The sequence below is a fragment of the Echeneis naucrates genome, chromosome 2, assembly GCF_900963305.1.
Source record: "Echeneis naucrates chromosome 2, fEcheNa1.1, whole genome shotgun sequence".
In the NCBI taxonomy this organism is placed as follows: domain Eukaryota; kingdom Metazoa; phylum Chordata; class Actinopteri; order Carangiformes; family Echeneidae; genus Echeneis; species Echeneis naucrates.
The window spans coordinates 2497804-2515423 of record NC_042512.1 but is presented as its reverse complement, the minus strand read 5'-3'; the positions used below and the strand labels follow the sequence as shown (position 1 = coordinate 2515423).

The window sequence follows — 17620 nt, the reverse complement described above, 5'->3', positions numbered from 1 at the left end:
CAGTTTGTTCCAGGAGTTTTCTATGAACACCAGAGAAACTGATAGACAAGCTTTGATACCTTTAATGAGTCAAACAACAACAAATGATCAGCTTTTACCTTTTTTCTTTGATAAAGTCATCCATAGACTGATCACTCTTCATGGACACACAGCTGGATACAGCAGACTGTTGTCCATCCTTAAAGTCAATAAGACGATCCAGAGACCAATCACTCTTCATGGACATACAGCTCAGTTCAGGAGAATCTGGTCTGGTAGAAATAGTGTTGACAGTAAAAGAATTAACCAAAAAAGTGGGCAGAAAACGATCAGTTTCAAATAAATGAGCCAAGTTCAGCTTTCATTTGCATCGCCACAAATCAGCCAGAATATTTTACCATGCAATGTTTTTGTTAAATTTAAGTTTGGATCTTTTTCATTTCACTCAAGTGAAGTATTTTGCATAAAATATTATTGACATGTGCAAGTCAAATAATAATAATAATAATAATAATAATAATAATAAATATATCTCTACATGCAGGCAGCACAGCGGCATCGTGGTTAGTGGTGTTGCTCCAGAATAGCCATGTCTGGAGGTCTGAGTGTGAGTGCGGCAGATTGTTTGTCTCTGTCTGTATCTGTGTGTTGGCCCTGTGATGGACTGGTGAATATGAATGAATGAATCTCCACATCCTGGTTGAGCTCCCAATGGAGACAAGAATAAAAAAAAAACAAAAAAAAAACGAAGTAGTAAAAAATGTAAGTGACAGTGAGAGTGAATAATGATGGAGCAGTGATCTGAGTGCTGAGCTCTGACAGATGGACAGTTAGAGATCCTCATCTCACCTCTGAGCTTTGGTCTGACTCTCATGTTCCCCACACAGAGTGGTTTTAGAGGGAGGGGCTCCCTCCTCTCTGTCCTCACACTGATTCATAGCTGAGCCTCCACCTTCACACAAACACAACAAAAAGCTTCATTACAACAGGATTTACATCACAGGACACATAATCAGCATTACTGTCACTAACTTCAGCCTTTAACTCCCAACAACAAACTGTTTGACTTTTCTCTCTCTGTGTTGATTTCAGTCAGATTCTGTTATAAACAGAGAACATTCCTGATTCATGTTAATACCAATCTTCAATGTTATACATTGGCATTAACAATAAATTTCAAACAAACTCAGATCACCATTTACTTTTATTTGTGCAAGTTTAAGAATTATGGATCCCTGACACAGTTGTGATCACCATAGGTTGGCATAATTTGAAAGTCCAGAATTGTAATGAAATTTTTGGGGGCCAGATTGTTCCTTCAGAAGCCAAGTAAAAAAAAACAAAAAAAAACAAACAACAGTTATAACTAAACCAGTCTGACCAGTTAGGAAACCCCAGACCAGAGGAGGTGGTTCTCTCATCTGATAATTAGGATGCATCTCAAACATTTGTTTCTTTGACATATTATTTAAATACTGTGCCTCCACAACTTCATACACAAATCAGTCTGATCTGTCAGTCATCAGGAAGTTTCAGAGAAATGTATCTCAGATCTGATGGTGCTTCTTCTCTCTGTCCACTAGATGGTGGTATCTGACTGTAGGATGTGTTGATGGAGCTGCTTTAATTCATGTCACCTTATTGAGCAAACAAGAAGTGCTGCTTCAATCAATGGCTTCACTGTATCTGGAAAAATGTTAACTGTACCATTAACAGTAAGAGTTCAATTCACTCAGCCAAGTTCATCCAAAGTATCAGACCACTTCTGACATGTTTGTTCTGTCATGGCTCAACTATAACACTGCACACCAGTTCAAGGAAATCAACTTAAGCCTTATCAAGAAAGTTAAGTTGACAAAAACATCTGCTTCACTTTAGATTAATTTGTGGTGACCATTTAAATACCATTTAAATAAAATCGAGTTTAACTCTGGTTATTTAAAAGTATTCTTTTCACTTCAACTATTCACTTCAAATTCCAGATACAATACGAAATAGGAAGAAAGGAAGGAAGCTAAATAAACAGCTCAGTGTAATCACAGTGATCCTGTTCACACATTTACAGATTCTCACCTGCTGAACTCACTTCAGGGAGACTTTCTGACATTTTCCAGCTTCATGTGAAGAGAAGAAGCTGCTTGTTCTCCCTCATCAGTCCTGGTGTCTGTTTGAGCTGAGGAGAAGTCACAGCCTCATAACTTCAGAGTTCAATTTGTAAAACCCTTAGTGATATGAAACAACAATTATGTCATTCTGTGCTCAACCAAGAGATGGAATCATCAGAAATTTGGATTTTTTTTATCATTTCAATATTCAATTCTTATTTCTACTATTCATATACCTTGGTAATTTTCAAAGAGGAAAATATCATGTAATAAAGAGGAAAATTATGTAAATTAAGACAAAATATAAATGTCCAGGGGCAACTGTTTCTTAATTGTCTGTATTATTTTGTATTTTCTCATGGATTAAGAGGATAAATAATAAAATAAAATAAAAAAAATGCTAAAAAAAAATTGGGTTGGCTCATCTTTGCTCTGGAACAATATGGAAAGATTTTACATTAATGTTACTGAACCAGTTTTCTTCCTCATCACAGGAAACCAACATGATGTGATGAAGTTCTACTATCTGTCTACTAGATGGTGATAAACAATGTGGGAACATTTTACATTAAATCAGTCACAGTCACAGAAATCAAACAGTTTGTGCTGAACAAACTGGTCATATTAAAGTGCTGCCTTTGTTTCTTATTGTTTCTAAATGTATTGGAAGACAAATGAACCGAGGAAACTGAAGTCAAACTGAGTTCAGAGGCCTCTTAGAGAGCTGACCAGTTCTGAGGAACCTACATCAATAAACTCAGATTATAATCAAACTGCTGCCAAAAGTAACATAAAAATCTAAATCAACAAGCACAATGTGATCACAGTGATCCAGCTGATCAGAAATATACAGATTCTTTCCTGCTGAACTCACTTCAGGTTGATTTACACACATTCCAGCTTTGTGTGTTCAGAAAACATGTAGCTGCTCGTTCTTCACTTCTTCATTACTCAAACAGTTTTCTTTCTCCTGATAAGAAACAAACAGGATGTGATGAAGTTCTACTATCTGTCCACTACATGGTGATAACCAACACACCCTCATTTGCCCTGTTTGCATTTAGCTCAGTATTTTTCTTTCGGAAAAATTTAATTATTGAAGAAGCTCGCTCAATTTTACTGAAGAGGAAACAATGATTGATCAAACTGACAAAAGAAAACACACATTATTTGAAAGCCCAAGTTCTGACCTAAATGAAACAAGGTGAATGGCAGAAAGTAACTTTAGAAGAGAACACTGTTAGTCCTGGATGACAGATTGTCGGGGAAATGAAAAAGAAGCAGTCTGATTTAAAGCTGCTGCCTAGAAATTAATTACTGCTCACAACATCAGTGTGCGATGCTGCTGGAGGAGGAGAGGGGACCCTGCTGCTCTCTACACTTGATGATCTATCCCAATCACACAGAATAATAATCTGACTGATGTAGATCATGCAGGTTTCTGTTTATTTGTAAAAACATCCATATCATCATTATAATTATTAAAGTTTACAGTGACATTTACTCAGGATAGAATTATATTCATTCTTATTAGAAAAAAAGAATTGCTGACACTTCACTATCTTCAATTTTTCCTAAAGTGAATCATCAGATAACATTCTGCTGGTTTAACTGATATCATGCTGATGTTTTCAGCAGTAAGTTCATGTCTTTATCACAAACATTTGAAGAGATCTTGTTACTAAGTAACCACATCATCCACAACCAACCCTCTTTATCTGGAATCTGAACAGGGAGCTGTGAGGAGTTTGATGGTTCATCATCCCGATTAAAGCATTCACTGACTGCAACATTTAAATGAATATAACAGTTTATTTTAATCGTGAACATTAAACAGAACTGAGCAGTTTGTGTTCTTTTATCACTTTTTCTATCTTCCTGTCTTTTTGTCATGTTCTTCAACTCTTCAACAGCCCATCTCAGTTAGTTACTCTTCTTTATATATCTGAGATGGTAGCTGGTTGAAAATGATCATCATGGTCTCAGATATGAGCATCAAACTGTCAGTTTTCAAAGAAAATTTGTAAATATAAATATCTTATGTCATTTTTTGATTTGTAGTAGTGAGATGGAGTGAAGTTCAGTATTTTATACATAAATATAGCTAAATCTTTGAATATTCCCATTTTGTTGACTTTAAATCAGTTCAACATTCACTGACACAAACAGGATGAAGGCTGTTGGTTATGTTGCCTGATGGTCGAACTGATCTTCATGCAGCTAATGAGTGAAGGTGAACTTTAACTGCAGCTTCCATGAAAAAACTTAAGACAATATCTACATGTATATCCACAGAAGTCCACTGTGAGTCTTCGTCCCTCCACAGTCCACAAGGACAAACTGACAGTGAAATAATAATAATGTTAACACTCACCGGCCTCAGCCTTCAGTTTCCCTGCTTCTGCTCCGACAGCTTCAAAATGGAGGCTGAACTCTGAACACTTTCACACTCAGCTGCTGCGGTTACTGGAAGTCAGGTGGTCCCATCTGAGTGTGTGTGTGTGTGTGTGTGTGTGTGTTTCCTCTGTTATGGGTGTAACCGGATTCCACTGGATGCGGAATGTCTCCAGAACTCCTCCGTACTCTCACCGATAAATATAAAGAGAACCAGATGATATTTATTGGGTCAAATCAGTAATTTATCATCCCTCCACTTACTCCTGCTTTGGTATTCCACGCTGCATCCTTTTTATGGGTGTCTTTACCGGATGTGGCGGATGATGGATTATTCTGTGATTTGGTCTCCTCGTCCATGGAGTCAACGGGATGACCTGTTGATTTCAGGTCTGTCCCCGTCCAGGTGTGTTTTGTTTTGAAAATACACTTCGTATTGTTTTCCGTCCCGCTCGACCTGTTCTGAGAGTCTGTTATGGGCCGTTTTCCGGCATCCGGAAATATTCGGACTCTACGTATCTGTTACTCTGCTGATCTGCTGCGGAGGGCTGCTGGATGCAGAAGCTGTTCCGGAGCTGTGACGCAGCGGAATTGGGGGTTAAATCTTTGGAGCTGACGGCTCCTCCAAACAATCTACCCCACGAAACAAAACATTATTGATTCAGTCTGGTCAGCAGAATTGTTTCAACATGTCATCGTTTAAATGTTGGTTGTATTTTGCATTTGTCAGCTGAATCCACAGAGTGACTGAAATGATGAAGTAAATCCAGGAAAGGAAAAACATTTGGCTCTGAATCTCAATGTAGATTTGAACAAAGAGCTCCAGCTGAAGAAAACAATGCTGTCTGTTTCCAGATGATGAAGAACTCAGTTCTCAGTTGATGCTCAGTTATCTACATCTTGTGGACAGATGGTAGAAGTTGATTCCTGAAAAGAGGAAGTTACTTTTCCTCAGATCAAACTGTTGAAGGAGAACGAGCAGCTTCTTCCTCACTGACTCACTCAACTTCTGTCTCCTGGGTTTGGATTTGAGCCTCTTTCTCAGGAGCACACACAGAAAAAATAAGATTTTCTATTCCAACAATATACGTTATGTCGTCGTGTATGAATGAATGTTTCACTGATGCACAACTCCACAACGAGACTGTGTGACGTCACTGGAGATCAAAGGCATTTCCTGCCTTTCATTGATCTCCCACGCGACACAGATTCACACGTCACTCTCTCACGTTCGCTCCAAATGAATGAGTGCAGTTTCTGTAGTGTAGTGGTTGTCATGTTTACATGTTTACAGTATCTCCGCCTGTCACGCGGAAGACCGGGGTTCGATTCCCCGACGGGGAGAGCACGCGTGTTTTTCTATAATATGTTATTAACCAGAGTGATAGAAGTAAACAAAACGGCCACACTCCCACAGCACTCCGTTGTAGCTCTCTTCCGGTCAGCTCAGTAGGCTGACATGAACCACGTGACCACCCCCGCGGTGAGATCAGGGAGTGTCGGGACTCTTCTCTCTCTGTCTGTCTGTATCCATGTCAGACACTCTGAACTTCTTTAAAACACAGTGGATTTACTGATATGAAAGTGTCCAGCAGTCCATGATGGATTATTATAGAAAGATATCAACTTTAATTCAAATACATTGTTGTGCAGCATCCAACCTCACAAACTTTAAACAATATTTAACTGTTTGGATGAAAGAGGAGGCAGAATACCTGAAATATGGCAGCTCCTCTACCGCTGAGCTACATCCTCTTTGGACATTTACCTAACCACAGAGGCTCTGAGCTGCTGCAGCAGGTGAAAAGAAGAACCATCTGATGAAGCCTCCTCTCTGCTCAGAAGGCTTCTGCTCTGTTTTAGGTGTTTCCTTTTAGAGATCTATAGCTCTATCACCTATGATATAAGGCTCAGTGGCTCTGTGTAGTTGTTGTGGCCGAGTGGTTAAGGCGATGGACTAGAAATCCATTGGGGTTTGTCCGTGCCGCTTCGAATCCTGCCAACAACGGTTTGCTGTTTTCGATTCCATGAAAAAGCATGTTAGAGAATCTCTATAATCTGCACAGCGTTAATATAGGGATTTCTTTATATTTTCCTGTTAATCAGTGCTGCTGAAAAACTGCTGACATATTCCAGCTAAAACTCATGTCTCATGATGGGACAGTGAGGAAACATCCAGTGTGTAAGAACAGCAGAGGATGGTTTCCATCATCCACCTCTTGGTTTTGGACCCAGCACTCTTCCACTGCTCCACTCTGCTTACAGGTGGTTTTAACAACCTGTGATCTTGGTGCCTCTACATGAGCTGCGTATCAGCACTCTTCTTCCCAAAGGAGACGTCGTTTTGACTTTGCCATCTGATGGGCTCCTGTGCTTTGACGAACAGTCAGGATGGCTGAGCGGTCCAAGGCGCTGTGTTCAGGTCGCAGTCTCCTCTGGAGGCGTGGGTTTGGAAACATGTAGTGGACTTAGTTGTGTCTATCCTCAGCTGGGACTTGAACATAATCTCAACACTCAAGTGAGTTGATGAGTTAAAACAAGCAAGGTTAATACTGAAGTTTGTTTTCAAGACTGAAGATCTTCCCTCTTCAGCTAGTGCAGCTTCAGTATGGCATTGTTACTATTGTAATGATGTCATTTTCAAATACGACAAACTTTGGATAGTGAACAGCGAGCTGTTGCTAAAAAGCCATTAGCAGAGGATGGTTTCGATCCATCGACTGATTGAAAATGTTGCAATCTCCACATGGATCATTGGTCTAGGGGTCTGGTTCTTGCTTAGGGTGCGAGAGGTCCTGGGTTCAAACAGGCTGAATGATTTCACAATCAATGCAGACAAAGGTTGTGTATGTTAGCTGGTTAAAGCAGCCTGTGTTTAAATCCCAGCAGTTCCTTGTAGGTGAAGTCAAATGTTGTTGAAATAAACTACTTTTGGGTTTTCATCAGCTGGAGGTCACAATGATCAATATTAAAAGAAATAAACACTTGAAATATGTCACTGTGTGTAACAATGTCATAAAATATATTATTTTTACTTTCTGAATGGAATAAAATGAAATAAATCAACTGTTTTAATATTATTTCAATGTAATCACATGCACCTGAAATGGTGGGCTGTCTCATAAGCAATTCATTTTGGAACAGGTCAGGAATCAAAAAGTGGTTGAATATATTTATCTTAAAGCTTTTTGAAGGAATGAAATAATTCAGTTTCATCCCTTTTACAGTGATTAGTAATCTGTCACTGATTATACACATTACACTTCCATTACCAGACACTCTGCATAACCCACTAACCCTAACCCTCCACTGCCACTCCACACATCAAATCAGATTTATTTGTATAGCGCCAAATCACAAAAAAGTTACATCAATCATCTTTACATAAAGAGCAGGTATAGACAAAACTCTAAAATTATTTAGACACTCAACAGATCCCCAATGAGCAAGCACTTGGCACCAGTGTCAAGGAAGAACTTCTTTTAACAGACAGAAACAGGCTCAGGGGGGGAAACCATCTGCCTCGAACGGTTGGGTTGAGAGAGGGAGAGAGAGAGCTGACACTGTGCTATCAAAGCTAGCATTAACTTTCCTGTTTCCTCACCAGAGAGTGGCAGCTGGACACACGTGTCAGGATGGCTCAGTGGTCTGAGGTAACAGACTCTAGATCTTTCCTGCACAAATGGGCCTTGAACATGAAAGACTCATGGTTTCATTATTTCATAGATCAGTGTCACCTATCACTGCTGGGAAGAAGCTGCAGCACCTGAACAGGGACTTGAACCCTGGACCCTCAGATTAAAAGTCTGATGCTCTACCGACTGAGCTACTCAGGCTTCTAATGGGGTCAAAATTCAGATGAAATTCAATTAATTATTTCAACTTGACTCGTTGAACAAACAGCCCTGTCCCAGCCAGGGGGTTGATCCTGCAGGTCATCTCTCTCTCTCTCTGTTTCCTGAAGGCCTCTCTGCCATTTACTAATTAAAATATATTAATAAAAAAACCAACATGTTTCTATCATATGATGATGACTGGCAGCTGGACACACATGTCAGGATGGCTCAGCGGTCTGAGGTGCCAGACTCAAGATCTTTCCTACACAAATGGGCCTTGAACATGAAAGACTCATGGTTTCATTATTTTATAGATCAGTGTCACCAGATGGTCACTACACAACAGAAACTGCATGCACTCATTCATTTGAAGCGAACGTGAGAGTGTGACGTATCCATCTGTGTCGCGTGGGGCATCAATGAAAGAAAGGAAATGCCTTTGATCTCCAGTGACGTCACACAGTCTCGTTGTGGAGTTATTAGTTGTTGATTCTGCAAAAATGGTCCAGTGCAGTGAAATGGTCCATAGAAGTCTAATATCACCGAAACATGTTAACCAGACAGTGTTCAAGGATTTGAGGTTGAAACCACTAAATTCTCATTCTTAACTAAAACTGTGTCTGTTATATCTATAACATTTAACATTATGCGCAAGGCACTGGAGGGATTTGAACCCAGGATCTCCTGTTTACAAGACAGGTGCTTTGACCAGCTAAGCCACAGCAACACCCTGAAGTACATGTATATAAAAAGGATCTGGTAATGGAAGTGTAATGTGTATATATATATATATATATATATACATATATATATATATCTGAGGTTGATGGTAAAGTGGTTTGTTTTAATGTCGGACTCTGCATCTACCTGAACCTGTTTGACTGCAGATGTGCATTTTCATTTGCATTTCATTTTCATTTCAACAAACACAAAATTAAAATGCATTTAAAATGTTCTGAGGGGGAGAACTTTTCAGTCATCAAAAATCTCACACACTACAACATTTAGTATCCATACACTCCCTGATGGTCTAGTGGCTAGGATTCGGCGCTCTCACCGCCGCGGCCCGGGTTCGATTCCCGGTCAGGGAAAATAATTTTAACAGATATTGATAACGGTATCGGGGAAAAATAGCGGTGCATCAGTAGTTTGAAGGTTTGAAGTCTTCTGTGTGACAGGCAGAGATACTGTCCACTATACAGTAACGAGGAGCAGGAAAGAGAAACATCATGTGGTGTGTGACTTCACTTCCTCTGTGGAAAAACAAACAGAGAATGAAGTTCTCTAATGTTTTGGCCTCTTTTTTTAACTCACGTCAAAACTTCACAATGAAGTTACGGTCTAGTACATAAAAATAAAATAACAAGTGTCCTGAAAACCACTGTCTTCAGATTTAGCTCCAGGTGGTTCTGACCACACCAGACGACCAGTCTGTCCACCTGCTGTCTGTAGGCAGACTCATCACTGTGCTGGATGAGATGATTACCTGCTTCAACACTCCTGTCAACCAAAATTATCTCTGAATTCTCGCTTAGGGTGCGAGAGGGTTCAAATCCCGGATGAGCCCATCTGTTGACTTGCAGCCATTCGGGGTGCTAACCATTACACTATTGTAGAGGAAGGAAACACAAATGGGAAAAAAAACACTCAGTCACACTCATGGAGCCTAAATCAAAAGAACATCAGATTGAGACGAGAAAAAATGGAACCAAAGTGTGAAAATAATGAACAATAAACAAAAACATGAACACAAAAAAGTTTGACACAGAGAGGCTGCTCTGTGCAACCTGGTGTTCTGCGTAGAATTATCCTGAATTAGGTCTGTATTCAACAATCACTAAATGTCTTTAACCTGTTGAATGTTAATTCAAAGGTTAAGGTAGATGAATGTTGCAGTGCTGCTGTGGCTTAGCTGGTCAAAGCACCTGTCTTGTAAGAGTCATGATGGTCAGCTACTTATGTTGGAATATTTTAAGATCCTCTGTACATTTCTGTGCATCATAGTGGTGCTGTGGCTTAGTTGGTCAAAGCGCCTGTCTAGTAAACAGGAGATCCTGGGTTCAAATCCCAGCAGCACCTGTTTTAAGGTTGTTGAGATAAACCCATGTAACTTCTTCTGCAGGAGTTCCATTAAAACTCTCTGACCAATCAGGTAACTGCAGAGTCTTCATGTCTCCCTTTGGAACATCCTGCAGTTGATGGTGCCAAAGTCCTCCAGCTACAGACCTGTAACCCGTCCTCACCACAGCTGTACATCTGTTACACCCTGTAGTTGTCTGGGGGAAAGGGAAGCTTATTGTCATATAGTGATGGGATGGCTCCATACTCCAGAACATCCCTGTGAACCTAGTCATACACCTTCTCCAGAACAAATCTTGGTGTTCCACATGTCCACTATAATTCCAGTGGATAAGACAAGTCAATCACAATCACAAGTTTTATCAGTTTTTAGGGTGTGGGGGTTAAGAACATCTGAATTAGTTTGAAAGTCACAATTGTTACCTTAACCTTAGCATTTAAAGAAACGCCCTGAGTCATCATCAGCAAACACCAGCTGCTGTTTTCACCCAGGTGGCTGTAACATGGGTTCAATGTGTGACTGTGGTGTTGTCAGTGAAAAGGCTTCTGTTACAAACTCCTGAACTACTTCAAGGACTCTGCAGCTGGCCAGTATGGGGATTGAACCCATGACCTTGGCGTTATTAGCACCACGCTCTAACCAGCTGAGCTAACCGGCCTGCTTGGATGCTTCTAAGGCTTATTATAAAAGTATACAGAATAAATAGCAGCTTAAACTTTTTGGAAAATTCAGCACGCCAGCATCGGCTGCTGGCTTAGCATGTATTTGTATCAATAAGCCTCTCAGCTGTTCTGAATGGTGACAGTGGGGCAGCCTTTGTGTTTACATCTGAATCACATGTGATTTTGGAAATTCTCCAAAACAGCTTCAAAGGAGGAGTTTCATTCTGTGAGTATTGTGACATCATCAGTCCAGAGTGATTTCTGTGTGTCTGCGCTCATCCATTTGAAGGGAACGTGAGAGAGTGTGTATGCATCTGTGTCATGTGGGAGATCAATGAAAGACGGGAAATGCCTTTGATCTCCAGTGATGTCACACAGTCTCATTGTGGAGTTATTAGTTGCAGCAGCACCAGCAGCTCCCTTCGACAGCTCAGTTGGTAGAGCGGAGGACTGTAGAGGCTTACAGCTGAAATCTTTAGGTTAAGTCGAGTGGTTAAGGCGATGGACTGCTAATCCATTGTGCTCTGCACGCGTGGGTTTGAATCCCATCCTTGTTGGTGTTCAGCTGGCTTTAGTCTGTCTGAGTTGTACCCTGCTGTTGAGCAGGTTGAAATGTGGTGATTGCACTTTTTTAACAGGAGACAAACTTTGGTAAGAGTCATGATGGTCACTACAATACAGAAACTGCATGCACTCATTCATTTGAAGCGACCGTGAGAGTGTGACGTATCCATCTGTGTCGCGTGGGGCATCAATGAAAGGCAGGAAATGACTTTGATCTCCAGTGACGTCACACAGTCTCGTTGTGGAGTTATTAGTTGTTGATTCTGCAAAAATGGTCCATAGAAGTCTAATATCACCGAAACATGTCAACCAGACAGTGTTCAAGGATTTGAGGTTGAAACCACTAAATTCTCATTATTAACTAAAGCTGTGTCTGTTATATCTATAACATTTAACACTACCAACAAGGCGCTGCTGGGATTTGAACCCAGGATCTCCTGTTTACAAGACAGGTGCTTTGACCAGCTAAGCCACAGCACCACTCTGAAGTACATGTATATACAGAGGATCTGGTGATGGAAGTGTAATGTGTATACTGCAGTTGAGGTTGATGGTAAAGTGGTTTGTTTTAATGTAGGAGTGCAGCGTTTGGATGCTCCAATCAGTCCGAGAAGGGTTTCCACATGTATGGATTCCCCAAGAACCATGAGGGCTGGAAAACGTGGTGTGTGTGATTGTGTGTGTGTGTATACAGATACAAATGCTAATAAAGATAGCAGGCCTTCTTCTGCTGTGTTGCCGTTATTTTGGCCTCCATGTGCGATCTTCATCCTCTTTGGCATGATGTTTGTGTTTGTCAGTGTGTTTCGCTGTAGTTCTCCTGTGCATGTACTGTGATGTGACTCTGTCTGCCAGCTGGTATTTACATGGAATTATGGGGAGCCAATGACATCACAGTCACTTCAAAGGCAACTGAATCATTTCAAAGGCGATGGAATCTTGTCCCAGTAATGTCTTATAGAGCAGAAGACAGAGTTTTGTTTTTTAATTATGTATTATATTATCTTCTACCCACGTTCATTATTCTAATGGACCACTAGTGTGCAGTTACAGTCTATTGGTGGAACACATCATGGATTCTAGGTCTCCCACATGAATGCCTTTTATACCAGGCATTGCTACTTAAAGCTGAAATGAGAGTGAAAAAAATATGCAGGAAATTTCAAGTTGTTAAGTCCCTTCACCTGTAATACACCACTGACCAACCAAGAAGGAACTGGAACCCTCAGTTTTCTGATCCGAAGACAGAGGCCTTGTCCTTTATTAATTCTTCAAAGCAGCTTCAAAGGAGGAGTTTCATTCTGTGAGTACTGTGACATCATCAGGTGATGTATCAAAGGCAGCAGCTCTTCAGACTCACAAATCACTTCAAACCTTTGAGGAAGGTCATCCTGCATTCAAACCCCAGCAGAGCTTCACTCTCAGTGGAGTTCCTGCTCATCACTGAAACAAACCATCACTTCCTGTATTACAGCTTTTACCTGCAGTATCTGGATAAGAGGAACAGTAATTTAGTGGTTGGTGCTGTGTTTAGCAGAAGGAAATTTGGTGACTGACAGGTTTTCACGGAAGACAAACTTTGGTAAGAGTCATAACAGCGTGTGACATGTTCTCTCCTCTTTTCCTTTAGACTCCATACAGGCTATTAACGATGACTTTTTTGTGTGTTTTTTGTTCTAAATGTGTGTTCAGCATCAGTACTGCCAATTTCTCTGCAGTTTGTCTCTGAAACCACGTCTGTGTCGGTGAACACTTGTGCTCTTCATAGTTGTGTGTCACTTTCTCAAAGGTTTGATGTCGGTATGCACAATGTATCAGCTGATGCTGGTAATTCTGTAACACATCAGCATCAGTCCGATGAGTAAAACGGCCAATATCAACAACCGATGTTTATTTCTGTGTAGTTACCGTTTGTGTGTATGTTTCAGGAGGGGGAGGGGGATTTGGCCATGCGGAGTTTGTTTGGGCATGTCATTTGGCATGGCATGGCATTTCACAGATTTGAGCTTAAATGGAGCAGACTTGAGCTCCCTGCACTCTTGTTGTGTTCTAATATGTCTCTGACTCCACCTGAAACATTATGGTCTTCCTGTATGATAAATATGCTATGCAACATGTTGATTGGGTTCAAATCCTGGACGAGCCCATCTGTTGACTTTCAGTCGTTAACGGTGTGAACTGTTACACTATGGAGCTGTGTAAGGTTTGCTGTCTGGTTGTTAGTTGCAGTATCTTGGCAACTGAAGCAACAGCGATGGTAATTTTGTGGAATCCTCACTGACAGATCATCTGGGAAATGACTGTACGAGCCAATGAAGCTGAACAGAGAGGCGATCCCTGATGATCACCTCACATAAGAAGCATGTCACATGTTTTTCCAACACGTTCTCACTCTCTATTGTAGAGGAAGGAAACAAAAATGGGAAAAAAAAAACACTCAGTCACACTCATGGAGCCTAAATCAAATGAACATCAGATTGAGACAGGAAACCTCAAAGGTTTGGAGGAGAGAAGTGTATGTGACCATGACTGTCCTGTGAGCTTCATTCACAATATGACATGTCCTCTACCACTGAGCTACATCCTCTTTGGACCTTTACTGAACCACAGAGGCTCTGAGCTGCTGCAGCAGGTGAAAAGAGAAGCTGTTTCATGAAGCCTCCTCTCTGCTCAGGGTTGGATCACTGTTTTGGGTGGAGTGGAGTTACTGTTATATGTAGTCACTATCCCACAAAATCAGAAGACAGAGGTTCCACCGAGACTTGAACTCGGATCACTGGATTCAAAGTCCAGAGTGCTAACCATTACACCATGGAACCACAGGGCTCTTTATCAATGTTCCAGTGTCAAGGGATGTCATTGTTGGAGCCAAACTGTCTCCACTTCTTATATGGTGAATGTGTGCTTCCTTTTTTATTTTTCTTTTGCAAGAAAATAAAACTTAAAAGTGAGCTGAAAGAAAAGGAGCAGTTCTGTGTTAAGTGTTACTGATGACTTTTTGTGTGTGTGGGGGTGTTTTGTTTTGAATTTCTGATCTTTGTTGTCCATAAAGAAAGGCATTAACAAAGCCCCACCTGTCATGTCTCTGTTCCCCACCAGTGGGGTGGAGCCCACACTTTAAGAACGGCGGCCCTATAAGCATCCAACAGCATCACTGAGTCACTGAGCACAGTGACAACTGTACACATTACTGGAGGAAGAGATAAATGACATTCAGCCAGTGTGTTAGAATAGCAGAGGAGGGTTTCAATCCATCAACTTCTGTATTATGGGCCCAAAACACTTCTGCTGCTCCACTCTGCTCATAGCAGGCTGTGCTGCAGTCTCTTCTGGATCTGTGGGTTCAAATCCTCTGTGCTGTGCTGTGACCCAGCTTCTTTGTCTGAGGGCCCTCTTAGGTAAGATCCTTACTGATGAATTTGTTTTGCTTTAATTCCCATCTGTCCTCGTTCAACTGATTCCTCAATTAAATGTTGGTAGAAACTGTTGGTTTGTTTGGCACCTTGACATTTCCTAAATAGCTTTTTATCTCTCATTAATTAAAAAAGATAGTCTTCTAAAGATAAACCACAGGTACTAAAATCCAGGATTGAACCAGAGACTCTACCAACGGAGCTGTTTCTGCACAGCACACAGTGGAAATGACTTCTCATTGTTGCTTCCATGGCCTGGAAGTTGAACTGGAAGTGGTGAGAGGCGCCAACTCACTGCCTTGAACACTTGTTGACGCTTTGTTTCCTCAGACATGCTTTTAGAAACATGACAGCTAACCCTAAGCTGATCACAGAGAGTCTCTTGAATGGCTCTTTAATATGAACGATGGGAACCAAGTCACACTTTCAGGCCCCCCTCCTTTTTTTGTTAGTGCCTCGGGGTCCCTCTGTGCCATCAAATAAAATTTTGGGAAGGATAACAAAAGTAAGATGAAAAAGCTGAACTGTGATGGCAGGAATCATGGTGTGAACACAGTCTGGCAACTCTTCAGGGAAATACACAGAACAGTCTGTCTTTTCTGGACATGTTTGGTGTTTCTAACACAACACAACTACACAGCTCAGCTATTTGTTGACTGACAAAAACAACAGCAAGCTCTAACTCAGACAGCTACAATTATTCCTTTCTACATAAATGCTTTTCTTTGGGGTTGTCCTGCTCAGAAATTCAGTAAAAAATTATGATGATTTGCTATTTTAAATTTGTAGATCAGCCACAACAACACAACCCTAATCCCTAATCACTGCAGTTAACAGTCCTCTCACCATATGCTAACGGTCCTCATGAATTTAAGAGGATCGTTGTCTGTTCCTGATGGACTAAATGTGTTCTTCATTACAAACCATTACCAAGACCATTGAAACCGCCCAAACTAAGTAGGCAGGCAGCTGTGGGAGTGGTTTCATTCAGGTATAAGATAAATTCAGGTAGAAGCCTGAAAGGGAGTCCATTGGACACGACTGGGAAGTTAATGCAAAGACTCTTGAGGAGAAGATCCTAAGTGAGGTAAAAATTAAAGCTTAATGTGACTTAGCCAATTCAATTGCTCTCTTTTTCCACTTTCAGTGTTAATTGACAAAAACAACAGTAAGTCTTGGAGCCACATTTTCTTCAGATCTAACTCGGATCACTACAATCAGAGACACTGATGAAGTCTTTGTGCATAAGTGCTTCTCTTTGGGGTTGTCCTGGTTGGAAATTGGACAAAAAAAAAAAAAACGAGGAATGCAATTCTGTCTTTTATTCAATCACCAGGACAAGAAGTTTTATCATTTTATCAATTGGGGGTTAAGAAAGTAGTTTGAAAGCCACAAATGTTACCTTAACTTGAGCACTGACTTGACTGTTGAATTCAGTAAGTTCTACTTGTTGGAGCAGTGCTGACTGACAAAAACAACAACTTCTTCTTAGAATGCAACAATGATCATTTCAAATAAAAAGACGGAAGACTTCCTGTTGTAAAAGTGCTTCTCTTTGGGGTTGTCCTGGATGAAATTTGAACAAAAATTAATACATTTCTTCAGATCAGCTGAATTAGTGCATTTGTCACCAACGTTTCCCCAACTGAAGCACAGACTTGTGTTCTGAGAGCAGTAAGTGCTATTTGTTGGGGTAATGTTGGTGATTTCAGAAGTCAATCACAAGTCAGCAAGTTTTATCAATGATATGGAGGGTGGAGGGTTAAGAAAGTAGTTAGAAAGTCACAAATGTTACCTTAAAGGGCAAATTGCAGGTTAATGACCACATTGAATCAATGTTTAAAAGAATAATATAGGAAATGTTTTGATAAAGTGTCTCATACTGATAATATCCGTATATTTGCAGCACACAAACAGGACTGATGGTCTTTTGTCCCTCAGCTGAAAGGTGAACAAGGTAAAATGTCCACAGCAGAAGTCCTGCGGGGTTTTGTCACCGACAGACTCGCCGCCGCCTCCCGGGAGATCTTAGCGGCCGTGGACAGAATGGTAGCCGGATATGAGGAGGAGGCTTCGGGCTTCAGGCAGGAGATCGACCTGCAGAGGAGCCAGCTGGAGCTGCTGCAGCCCCGAGTCCTGATCCACAAAACGGGTCGGTTGTTTTTATGAGTGAGAAAGGCTGAGGACTGTATTTGGCAGATGTAGAATGAAGCAGCTGGAGGAATAACTGTGTTCATATTGTAGCTAATAAAGAGGATTCATTATTGAATCGTTTCCTCCAGATGTTCAGCAGCTGATGGTGAAAAAAGAGGTTCCTCCTGAGTTCACCTCCAGTCCGGATCCGGAGGATTCAGAGAGTCCAGTCCTTAAACAGGAACAGGAGGAGGACCAGGTACCAGGACTGGAGGAGACCAGGAACCCTGTGAGGCCGTTTCAGGTGAAGAGTGAGGATGAAGAGATGAATGAACCGGCCAGGAGCTGTGATCCACAGAGTCCTCTTCAACCAGATCCAGATCCAGAGGAAGAGGCCTCAGACTCCTCTGATACTGAAATCAGTGAGAATGATTCTAATGAAACCAGAGTGGCC

The 17620-nt window shown here is 41.1% G+C and overlaps 6 non-coding genes across 6 annotated transcripts; 2 read left to right on the top strand and 4 right to left on the bottom strand.

The window, feature by feature from the left end:
• Nucleotides 1-8241: 8241 nt before the first annotated feature.
• trnak-uuu (transfer RNA lysine (anticodon UUU)) lies at nucleotides 8242-8314 on the bottom strand. Its single transcript has one exon. It is a non-coding gene; the product is annotated as a tRNA-Lys (tRNA).
• A 1019-nt stretch (nucleotides 8315-9333) lies between these two features.
• Nucleotides 9334-9405, top strand: trnae-cuc (transfer RNA glutamic acid (anticodon CUC)). The gene has a single exon. It is a non-coding gene; the product is annotated as a tRNA-Glu (tRNA).
• Nucleotides 9406-10319: 914 nt separating this feature from the next.
• trnat-agu (transfer RNA threonine (anticodon AGU)) lies at nucleotides 10320-10393 on the top strand. Its single transcript has one exon. It is a non-coding gene; the product is annotated as a tRNA-Thr (tRNA).
• A 585-nt stretch (nucleotides 10394-10978) lies between these two features.
• Nucleotides 10979-11052, bottom strand: trnai-aau (transfer RNA isoleucine (anticodon AAU)). The gene has a single exon. It is a non-coding gene; the product is annotated as a tRNA-Ile (tRNA).
• A 974-nt stretch (nucleotides 11053-12026) lies between these two features.
• Nucleotides 12027-12100, bottom strand: trnat-ugu (transfer RNA threonine (anticodon UGU)). The gene has a single exon. It is a non-coding gene; the product is annotated as a tRNA-Thr (tRNA).
• A 2267-nt stretch (nucleotides 12101-14367) lies between these two features.
• On the bottom strand, nucleotides 14368-14439 carry trnaq-uug (transfer RNA glutamine (anticodon UUG)). The gene has a single exon. It is a non-coding gene; the product is annotated as a tRNA-Gln (tRNA).
• Nucleotides 14440-17620: the final 3181 nt, after the last annotated feature.